The sequence below is a fragment of the Natrix helvetica genome (genome assembly GCF_964273705.1).
Source record: "Natrix helvetica genome assembly, chromosome: 1".
Classification (NCBI taxonomy): Eukaryota; Metazoa; Chordata; class Lepidosauria; order Squamata; family Natricidae; genus Natrix; species Natrix helvetica.
Window position 1 is genome coordinate 189,739,013 of NC_138548.1, and position 11,102 is coordinate 189,750,114.

Below are 11,102 nucleotides of genomic sequence, written 5' to 3' on the forward strand. Positions count from 1 at the left end.
TACAGATGGTATCCTACCCCAAAACCACGGATGATCTCCCCCAGTGGCTTTATGTATGTGTTGAACAGGAGGGGCGAGAGGACCGACCCCTGCGGCACCCCACAAGTGAGCGGTCTCAGGGTCGACCTCTGCTCCCCTGCCAACACACATTGCATCCGGTCAGAGAGGTAGGAGCAGAACCACCGTAAAACGGTGCCCCTTACCCCCAGCCCCTCCAGCCGGCGCAATAGGATACCATGGTCGATGGTATCGAAAGCCGCTGAGAGGTCTAATAGGACCAGGATAGAGGAACAGCCCCTATACCTGGCTCTCCAGAGATCATCTACCAATGCGACCAAGGCCATCTCTGTGCTGTGCCCGGGTCGGAAGCCGGACTGGCGCGGATCTAGATAATCAGTTTCCTCCAGGTGACGTGGGAACTGTATGGCCACCACACTCTCTACAACCTTCGCTAAAAAGGGAAGGTTGGAGATGGGACGATAATTAGCTAGCTCAGTTGGGTCCAGAGAAGGCTTCTTGAGTAAGGGCCTCACAACCGCCTCTTTCAAGGCGGCTGGTAGGAACCCCTCGCTCAACGAAGCATTCACTAGTCCCAAGAGCCAGCCTCGTGTGACCTCCCAGGATGCCAGTACAAGCCAGGAGGGACATGGGTCCAATAAACATGTGGTGGCTCGCAGTCGCCCACGCAACCTGTCCAAATCATCGGTGGCAACAGAGTCAAACTCCTCCCAGAATGGTCTCTCAAGACTAGCCTCGGACGTCCCCCCTGGATCACTGAGGGAGACCCATTCCCTCCGGATTTGAGCGATTGTATCCTGCAGATATTCCCCAAATTCCTCTGCCCTGCCCTGCAAGGGGGCTTCCCGCGGCCTCTGTGACAGAAGGGAGCGGGTCACCCGAAACAGGGCGGCAGGGCGGTTGTCTGCGGATGCAATGAGAGCGGCACAATATCGGCGTTTGGCCAATATTAATGCCACAAGGTATGTCCTTAAGTAGGTTCTTACCTGTGTTCGGTCAAATTTGGAACGAGAGGATCTCCATCTGCTCTCTAGGCGTCTCTTGTGGCGTTTCATCACCCTCAGCTCCTCGGTAAACCAAGGGGCCAGGGTGGTTCTTTGCCACAGGAGAGGCCACAAAGGCGCAACCCGGTCTAAGGCCCCGGCGGCCGCACTATTCCATGCGGCTACCAGGTCCTCCATCCGGGAGCGGGTCAGGTCAACAGGAAGTGGCCCAAGCTCCGTCTGGAACCTATCCGGTTCCATCAGGCGCCTGGGGCGGAACCATCTAGGACATTCTGGTTCCGCCTCCCTGCGGTGGGGGGTAGTGCCAGGGAAGTCAAGCTGGAGAAGTGAGTGATCTGACCATGACAGGGGTGTGATGACTAAGTCCCCTATTCCCAGATCACTCGTCCACTGGCCAGAGACAAAAACAAGATCCAGTGTGTGGCCTCCCTCGTGCGTGGGGCCCTGAATTAATTGAGTCAGGTCCATGGCTGTCATGGAAGCCATGAACTCCCGGACCACCTCGGATGCTTCTCCCATCAACGGCAGGTTGAAATCCCCCATAACTAACAGTTTGGGGGTCTCAACTGCCATCTCTGCGATCAGCTCGAGGAGTTCGGGCAGGGCCGCTGATGTATAGCGAGGAGCCAAGTATACAATCAGCAGGCCCAACTGTCTCCCTGGGCCCCATCTCATGCCCAGAGACTCACACCGGGATGTCTGTGGCACAGTGAACTCTCTCGGTTCCAGACTCTCCTGTATAATCACCGCTACCACACCACCCCTACCCTGGGCCCGTGGCTGGTGGAATACACGGTAGCCCGGTGGGCACATTTCCATGAGGGGCAGACCTCCCTCGTGGCCCAACCAGGTCTCCGTTATTCCTGCGAGGTCTGGCTCCCCCTCTGAAATCAGGTCTTTTATGAGGGGGGCCTTGTTGACAACAGACCTCGCATTACACAGCATCAGCCTCAGGCCCTGGCTCTGTAGATCCTGGCCACCTAGAATGTGGGGGTTGGTACAAGTGACCGGGCGTGTCCAACGACCACAGTCTCCCAACCAACTGCAAGTTTTTTGTCTGTCCTCGCACCGATCCCTCCCTACGACCGTCTAAAAAATGTTTTTTTTAAATTTCTGAGCCATCCAGAGTCAAATAATAATAATAATTCTGGCACCAGGAACTCTACAAATACTCACAACTCAAAGAAGAATGGAAGCTGTCCTTTTTTCTCCGAGGCCAGCTATTTCAATAATAGAGCTCTGATAAAGAACATCCTTCCCCCTACTCCATCGCTCCTGTCTGAAGTGGGGAGGGACCTTCAATTGTAATTCTCTGCAGAATCTATACAGGATAGGTGTTATAAGAATCCCTGTTCATCAAGAGTTATGAAACTTTAGAAAATTTCCTTCCCATTTTTGAGCAATTTACATAGCAATAGCACTTAGACATATACTGCTTCATAGTGCTTGACAGCCCTCTTTAAGCAGTTACAGGATCAGCATATACCTACAACAAACTGGATCCACATTTTACCAACCTTGGAAGAATGGAAGGCTGAGTCAACCTTGCGCATGTGAGAATAAAACTGCTGCCAGTCAGGAGAATTAGCCTGAAATACTTGCTTTCTAACCACTGTGCCACCACAGCTATTCAGAACATAACCAAAACATTTCCTACCTTTGGCAAATTATAGTGGTACCTTGGAGCTCAACTGCTTTGAAACTCATCAAATTTAGTACTCAAAGCATTTTGACATGAACATTTTGTCCTGGTACTCATCATTTGTTTGATACTCAATGCACAACATTTGTCATTGTCAGTTGTCTTGTAATTCACTATATTTTTCCTTATGGAAAAAAATCGGTTCTCATTGATTTTGGTACTCATTGCACCTCCCGGAACTAATTAACATTGCATACTGAGGTACCACTATATATTAGTTACAACAACCTATCTATGAACCCTAAAATGACATGTATTTTCATCTATGTTAAAAGTCACATATATAAGTAGGCATCAGGAGAAAGCTATTTTTGAGTGGCCTCCACATAACCTAAGAACCAGGAAAAAGCTATTTCTTGTGGGAGGTCTTTAGTGCTCTCTGAGCTTGGTTATTCTTTTTGCAGATGTTTCATTACCCAAATTAGTAATATCATCAGTGCTTTTTTATTCTATTTTTTAAAAAAAAGTTAAACTTGAACATTCCATTTTCCGTTAAACAGTGTGTCATCTAGAATCCAATCTAGGTCTTTGCTTCATCCAAGTCACTAGTATTTCCTCTGGTATCAGTCATCTGAAGTTCACTCCATTTTTAATTAGTTGTTTTGTCAGAAATTGATATTCCTTCCTTGCTTCTCTAACTCTTCTCAGAATCTGTTTTAAGAATACTATTTCTTTCCCTTTGTATTTTAAAGGATTATTTCTTATTCTTTGTAGGATTTCTGTTTTCATTGCTTTTTTTTAGTAAATCTTGCATGTACCTCTCTAGGAAGCCTGTTTCTTGTTGCATATCTAGTATAAATTTTAAACATTTCATCAATTTTAGCAAAACCTTTTTCTTTGGTCACCTCTAGTACCTGCACCAGCAGCTCTGCTAGTATCTTCATTAGATTGTCTCCCGTTTCTTCCTCCATATTCTGAAACTGCAGGTAATATGTAAGGTTTTTGAATTCAGCTCAGAATATGATAATTCCAATGAAACTCTGAACACGAGGCTACCGATAATCAGTTTTTATTTTCTGCAGAAAGCAAAAAGACTTGGCAGAATTTTTGTATCCCATCTTAACAGAGCAGGCAGAGAGAGAGAGAAAAAAACAGGTGCGAGCCTCACCGTCAAGTCATTGTGAGAAAAACTTTTTGTCAAACTATAGTCTTTATGCAGTGTTAGAAACATTATTTCATGTTACACAAACCTCATGATTTTTCTCAGCGCACTGAAAAGAATAGACTTTAGAAGAGGAAAGAAATACATTTTCTGGTATATAATACAGAGCTTTGTTAGAGAATGCTGAACACACTTTTTTAAAAAAATAAATTTTATTTTATTTTTCTTTAAAAAAGACAAAACAACACATACAGAACAAGAGCAAGGAGGAAAAAGAAAAAACACAATTTCATCAAGCATGTCATTTGGTTACAAGTTTTTGTGCAACGGTTTTTACAATTAAGAATAAAGTCACTGATTATCCATTAAACATAATTAAATATTTCATCGAGCATTGTGTGTTCAAGTTACCATTAATATTCTTTTATTTGTGACAACCCTTGTTTCCTTACCTCCATAATTATCTACTAGGTAACAATAAGTCTTTATAAAATTGTATCACCAATCTCTAAGAGATAAGAATAAGGATTAAGTCAAAGAATTCCCATTAATTCATATTACACATTTCTACTTTCCGTTAACCATAGAATTTCCGGTCATCCACAACTCCAAATATAATTTTCCATTATTAATTGTCAATCCATGTGGTATTTCAATCTATATTTATATCCATTATTCATTATGTTCCACATGTTCAATGGACCCGTGTCCCTCCTGGCTGGTACTGGCATCCTGGGAGGTGACACGAGGCTGGCTTCTGGGCCTGGTGAACGCCTCATTGGGCGAGGGATCCTTACCAACTGCCTTGAAAGAGGCGGTAGTGAGGCCCTTACTCAAGAGGCCTTCACTTGACCCAACGGAGCTAGCTAATTATCGTCCAGTCTCCAACCTTCCCTTTCTAGCGAAGGTTGTTGAGAATGTGGTGGCACAGCAATTTCCGCGACACCTTGACGAATCCGAATATCTAGATCCACGCCAGTCCGGCTTCCGACCCGGGCACAGCACAGAGACAGCCTTGGTCGCGTTGGTTGATGATCTCTGGAGGGCCAGAGATAGAGGCTGTTCCTCTAACCTGGTCCTATTAGACCTCTCAGCGGCTTTTGATACCATCGACCATGGTATCCTATTGCGCCGGCTGGAGGGGATGGGAGTCGGAGGCACCATTTTGCGGTGGTTCGGCTCCTACCTCTCCGACCAGACGCAATGTGTGTTGGCAGGGGGGCAGAGGTCGACCCTGAGGCCACTCACTTGTGGGGTGCCACAGGGGTCGGTCCTCTCACCTCTCCTGTTCAACGCATATGTGAAGCCACTGGGGGAGATCATCCGTGGTTTTGGGGTTGAATATCATCTGTACGCTGATGATACCCAGCTGTACATTTCAACCCCAAACCACCCCAACGAGGCTGTCGAAGTGATGTCCCGATGTTTGGAAGCCGTCGGGGTCTGGATGGGGGACAACAGACTCAAACGCAACCCCTCCAAGACTGAGTGGCTGTGGCTACCGGCACCTCGGTTCAGCCAGCTGACTCCATCACTGGCCATAGGGGGCAAACAATTGCCCCCTGTGGAGCAGGTGCGCAATTTGGGCGTCCTCCTAGATGCCCAGCTGTCAATGGACGACCATGTGGCAGCCGTGGCAAGGGGGGCGTTCCACCAGGTTCGCCTGGTGCGCCAATTGCGCCCCCTTCTGGACCGGGATGCCCTACGCACGGTCACTCGTGCACTGGTGACGTCTCGCCTGGACTACTGTAATGCTCTCTACATGGGGCTTCCCTTAGGACGCGCCCGAAGACTGCAGCTAGTCCAGAACGCAGCCGCGCGGGCTGTCATGGGGAGTACTAGGTACTCCCACGTAACACCTCTCCTGCGCGAGTTGCACTGGCTGCCTGTGGTTTTTTGGGTGCGTTTCAAGGTTTTGATCACCATCTTTAAAGTGCTCCATGGCACAGGACCTAGTTACTTGCGGGATCGCATCCTCCCACACACATCCCTGCGGCCAATTCGCTCGCACAGGGAGGGACTTCTCCTGGTGCCGTCCACTAGGCAATGCCAACGGGCGGCGCCAAGGAGTAGGGCCTTCTCTGTGATGGGCCCAGCCCTCTGGAATGACCTCCCCCCCGACATTAGAACCACCACTGACTTCCGCTCCTTCCGACAAAAATTGAAGACTCACCTGTTCCGATTGGCTGGCCTGGCATAATCATAACTGCTACCTCCTGGCAGACATATTTCTTAACTGGTATTTTAGGGGAATTGTTTTTTAAATTTAATTTTATGGGATATTTTTAGGGGTTTTAAAACTATATTTATATACTTTACTCAGCTGTACAGTTCTTTTTAACCTTCTTTTTAACCTCCTTCATATCTATTCACCTATTTTATAATTTTAACTGTTCAATTATTTAGTTATTTATATGATGTATTTTTTGTATGGACTGTACACCGCCCCGAGTCCCTTTCGGGAGAGGGGGCGGTCTATAAGCGCTCAGTAAATAAATAAATTATATCATCGTTATTTCATTTTATATTATAAAATAGTCACCAGCTACAATCATACCTAACAATTTAAATCATCTCACTCTTATACATTAAATACATTACTATTCTTATATCGTATAAGTAAATAGTCTGTTTCATAGTAAAAGCTTAACATATATAGAAAGAGAAAAAAGAAAAAGAGATTTTTTCAAAACATTAAGTATAGCTTTCTATTATTATTATTATATATAAGATAAGATAAAGGGGAAAAAAGATTCATTTCCAGGTTTTTTTATCCAGCCATTGATAAAACAAATCCCATACTTTATAGAATTGCTCATCCTCTAGTTCTCTAATTTCAAATGTAAGTTTACTCAGTTCAGCACAGTCCATTATTTTCCGAACAATTTCTTCCTCTGTTGGTAATTTCTCATTTTTCCAGTTTTTAGCAAATACAATTCTAGCAGCTGTTAACACATTTATGATCAAATATTTCAAGTCCTTATTGTATATTTCTGGTATTATTCCCAATAGAAAAAGTTCTGGTTTCAAGTCTATATGTTTATGTATCATTTTCTCCAACCACATGTGTATTTTAGTCCAGTATCTTTTAGCTTCAGAACAAGTCCACCACATGTGGTAGAATGTGCCCGGCGTATGTTGACATTTCCAGCATTTTTCAGACTTATTCTTGGACATTCTTGCTATTCTCGATGGGGATAGGTGCCACCTATAAAACATCTTATACAAAACCATGCGTTTTAGTTCCCTTATACCATAAATATGCATGCCATCCCAACAACAAGTCATGACCCTCTAGATTCAAAAGCCTAGCATTTCTTAGCATTATCCATTCCTTAATCCACATCAGACTAGCTGCCTGGTAATATAACTCCCAATCGGGTAGGCCCCACCCTTCCCTTGATTTGGCATCTTGTAACAATTTACGTTTTACTCTTGCTTTTTTCCCTTGCCATATGAATTTCAACACCATTTTATTTAATTCTTCAAAATAGCCTTTCCTCAGCTTAATTGGAATAGTCTGGAACAAATATAGCAGTCTAGGTAGGATATTCATTTTGATTGTTGCGATTCTACCTGTTAGATATTTGCATAAACTGCTGTAGTCTCCACTCAGGTCTGCCGTTTAGGCGGGAACAAGGGGATTATCTGATTGGACGGGAGGTCTGCCAGCTCCCCATAAAAGGGGAGCTGCTCGACCCCGTATTCAGCTGGATCGGATCTACTTAACCTAATAAAGAGCTGTTGTCACACACGTCTGGAGTCTGTCCTCTCGTTGCCCGAATCTAACACTGGCGATGAAGGTGGGATTGAGAGGCAGATAGGATGAATAACTACAATCAAACATTCCAGCAACTGATCCAGCCCGGGGAATTGGCAGCCATTTCAGCGTGGCAAATTCAAATCGCAGGACAAGATGGCTATGCACGCTCCGCCAACCCCATACGACCCAGTGGCCGAACATTGGGAATCCTACATGCTGAGATTCGAATGCTTCCTCGAGGCAAACGATCTCATGGGGGTACCGGACTCCCGGAAAAAGAACATGTTCCTGGGTTACTGCGGTCAGGAAATTTTCGAGACGGCCAGAGACCTATCGGAACCAACCCCCATCCAGGCAGTAACATGGGCGGCTTTACAACAGACGCTGCAGACGCACTACGCGCCAAAACCTTCCCGCCACGTCCGCCGCCACGAATTCCACATGAGGAACCAGAAGGCGGACAAGTCCATCAACCAGTACGTCGCAGCACTTCGGAAGGCGGCGACGTATTGCGAATTCAGGAATCTGGACGAGCACATCCTGGAACGCCTCATATGCGGAGTGCGGGACATTTCTCTGCAGAAACGTTTGTTGGCAAAACCCAACTTAACCCTGCAGATCGCACTGGATGAGGCAAGGGCATCGGAGTCGGCGGACAGATCAACGGAAACGTTGCAACGCCAGTACAGCGCACCCCAATCCGGGACCAGACAGACCCGGGTGCATCACGAAGCCACCGACCAAGAGACTGAGGACAGCGAGTGCGAAGACAGCCATCGCATGCGCAGCAGCCACCAGAAACTGGCGTGAAAATTTGAATCCCGTTTGCCACCCTGCGCAAGCTGCAGAGGGAAACATCCCCAATCCACTTGCAGATTCAGGGACGTTGTTTGCCAGCGTTGCGACAAAATAGGACACATTGCTAAGGTGTGTCGGAGCCAAGTCCCTGCCACAACATGGCAGCCGCCATCTTACCGCCAACAGAAGCCCACCCCAGAGGCTTGGCGGAAAAACAAAGGGCGCCCAGAAAGAGAACCAAGGGAATCAGCCGAGAGAGAGTATTCCCCGAGAGAGCCGCTAAGAACCTATCTCACAACGATAGGACAGGTCCGCACAAAGCGACCTAAAAAGCTGAAACTCACTGTCCTCCTTGAGGACTCCCCATGCGAGCTAGAAGTCGACACGGGGTCATCATTGATGATCATCTCATGGTCAGCCATGAAAAAGGCGATTCCCAGCTTGAAGAAGCACCAGCTGCGCAAGCCAGACATCTTGCTTCGCGACTACCAGGGGAACAGGGTCCCCATCGTGGGTCAAGGCACATTCCGGGTCCAGTTCAAAAACATCACAGCTCAGTTGCCCGTGACCGTAGCCAGCGCACCACTGCAAAGCCTCCTGGGACTGGACTGGTTCGAAGCCCTGGGCCTGGAAGTCACGGGCATCAACGCCGTGGGGAACAGCAGCGCCGAGGAGATTTTTAAGGAGTTCGAGGATGTGTTCAGCCCCGGCCTTGGTAAGTACGTGGGGACACCAGTCTCATTTAATTTGGACCCAAATGTGGCACCCATCAGACTAAAACCCAGGAGAGTGCCTTTTGCACTCCGGCCCAAAATTGATAAAGAAATCGATAAGCTGGTCAAACAAGGAATCCTTGAACCAGTCGACCATGCTCGTTGTGAATCCCCAATAGTGACCCCGGAAAAGCCAGATGGGTCAGTCCGCATCTGCACGGACTATAAATGCACAATTAATGTCGCTCTCCAACAGAGCGCGTACCCTGTGCCCGTAGTACAACATCTATTACACTCATTGAGGCCAGGCAAAATTTTTGCAAAATTAGACATGGCACAAGCAGCTGCCAGTAGACAGCGCCACGGCGGAGGCCCAGACTATAGTAACACATCGGGGTGCATTCAAATGCAACCGCTTACAATTCGGCGTGAGCATCGCCCCTGGTCTGTTCCAGAGCGTCATGGAACGGCTTTTGCAGGGCATACCTGGAGTCGTCCCTTATTTTGACGACATCTTAGTATCTGCTGCAAATGAGGAGCAACTTCTAAAACGTGTCAGGATTGTTTTGGCCAGAATTCGGGAGAAGGGTCTCCGCCTAAAAAAGGAAAAATGCCAAATTAATGTGCCCAGTGTAGAATTCCTGGGTTACAGGATCGATGGTCTGGGAATCCACCCGACATCGAAAAAAATTAAAGCCATTCAGGACGCCCCCACACCAAAAAATCAGACCGAGTTGCAGGCCTTCCTTGGACTTCTTAACTTCTACAGCGTCTTTCTCAGACAGAAAGCCACCGTTGCTGAACCTTTGCACTGACTTCTAGCGAAGAATGCCAAATGGACCTGGGGACGCCCTGAGGCAACCGCTTTCACCGCAGTCAAGCGCCTGCTGACATACCTCTATGGCCGCGATTTCGAACTCGTGACAGACCACAAGCTATTGCTGGGTCTGCTGGCGGGAAACCGACCCACACCGGTATCCCTCTCCCCGTGCATGACCAGGTGGACTGTTTTCCTGGCTGCCTACTCCTACAAACTGGTACACCGACCGGGTTCCACGTTGGGGCACGCTGACGCACTCAGCTGTTGCCCATTGCCGGAGCTGTTGGCCGACCCCACTCCGGAGACGCCGGTTCTTTTGATTGACTGTTTGGACACTGGACCGGTCTCCTCTGCTGATGTTGCCAGATTTTCAGCCAAGGACAACGTGATCAGACAAGTGCAGACATGGGTATGGAGGGGGTGGCCCAAGGGACTTTGGGGACCCGAGTTTAAACTGTTTTGGTCGAAGCGCGATGAACTGTCGGTATTGAAAGGTTGTTTGTTGTGGGGGGATCGAGTGGTTATACCGCACAAACTACGGAAAAATGTGTTAGAAGCTTTACATGTGGGGCATCCAGGTATTGTAAGGATGAAAGCATTGGCAAGGAGCTATGTATGGTGGCCTAATATGGATAAGGAAATAGAGGAATGGGTGGCCACGTGCAATCTGTGTCAGGAGTCCAGACCAGCTCCCCCGGAAGCGACCGCCACCGAGTGGGACAAACCCCAGGCACCCTGGTCAAGAATACACATAGATTTCGCAGGACCAGTTCAGGGCCAAATGTTCTTAATAGTTGTGGACGCATACTCAAAATGGCTAGAGGTGGTCCTGATGACCTCGATCACAGCAGAGGCGGTCATCAAGGTACTACGGAGACTTTTCTCCACTCATGGCCTGCCCAACGTCCTGGTCTCGGACAACGGGCCCCAATTCATGGCCATGCAATTCGAGACCTACTTAGCCAGTCAAGGAATTCGGCATGCCCTGGTCGCCTCATTCCATCCGGCCACCAAAGGTCAGGCGGAACGGACGGTGTGATCCGCAAAAGAAGCCCTCACTAGGATGGGCCTGGGTGATTGGCAGTCACGGGTTGACCATTATTTATTGATTCAACACATCACGCCTAGTGCCACTACGGGGAGGAGCCCCGCCGAGATGCTCATGGGTCGCCAGTTGAGGTC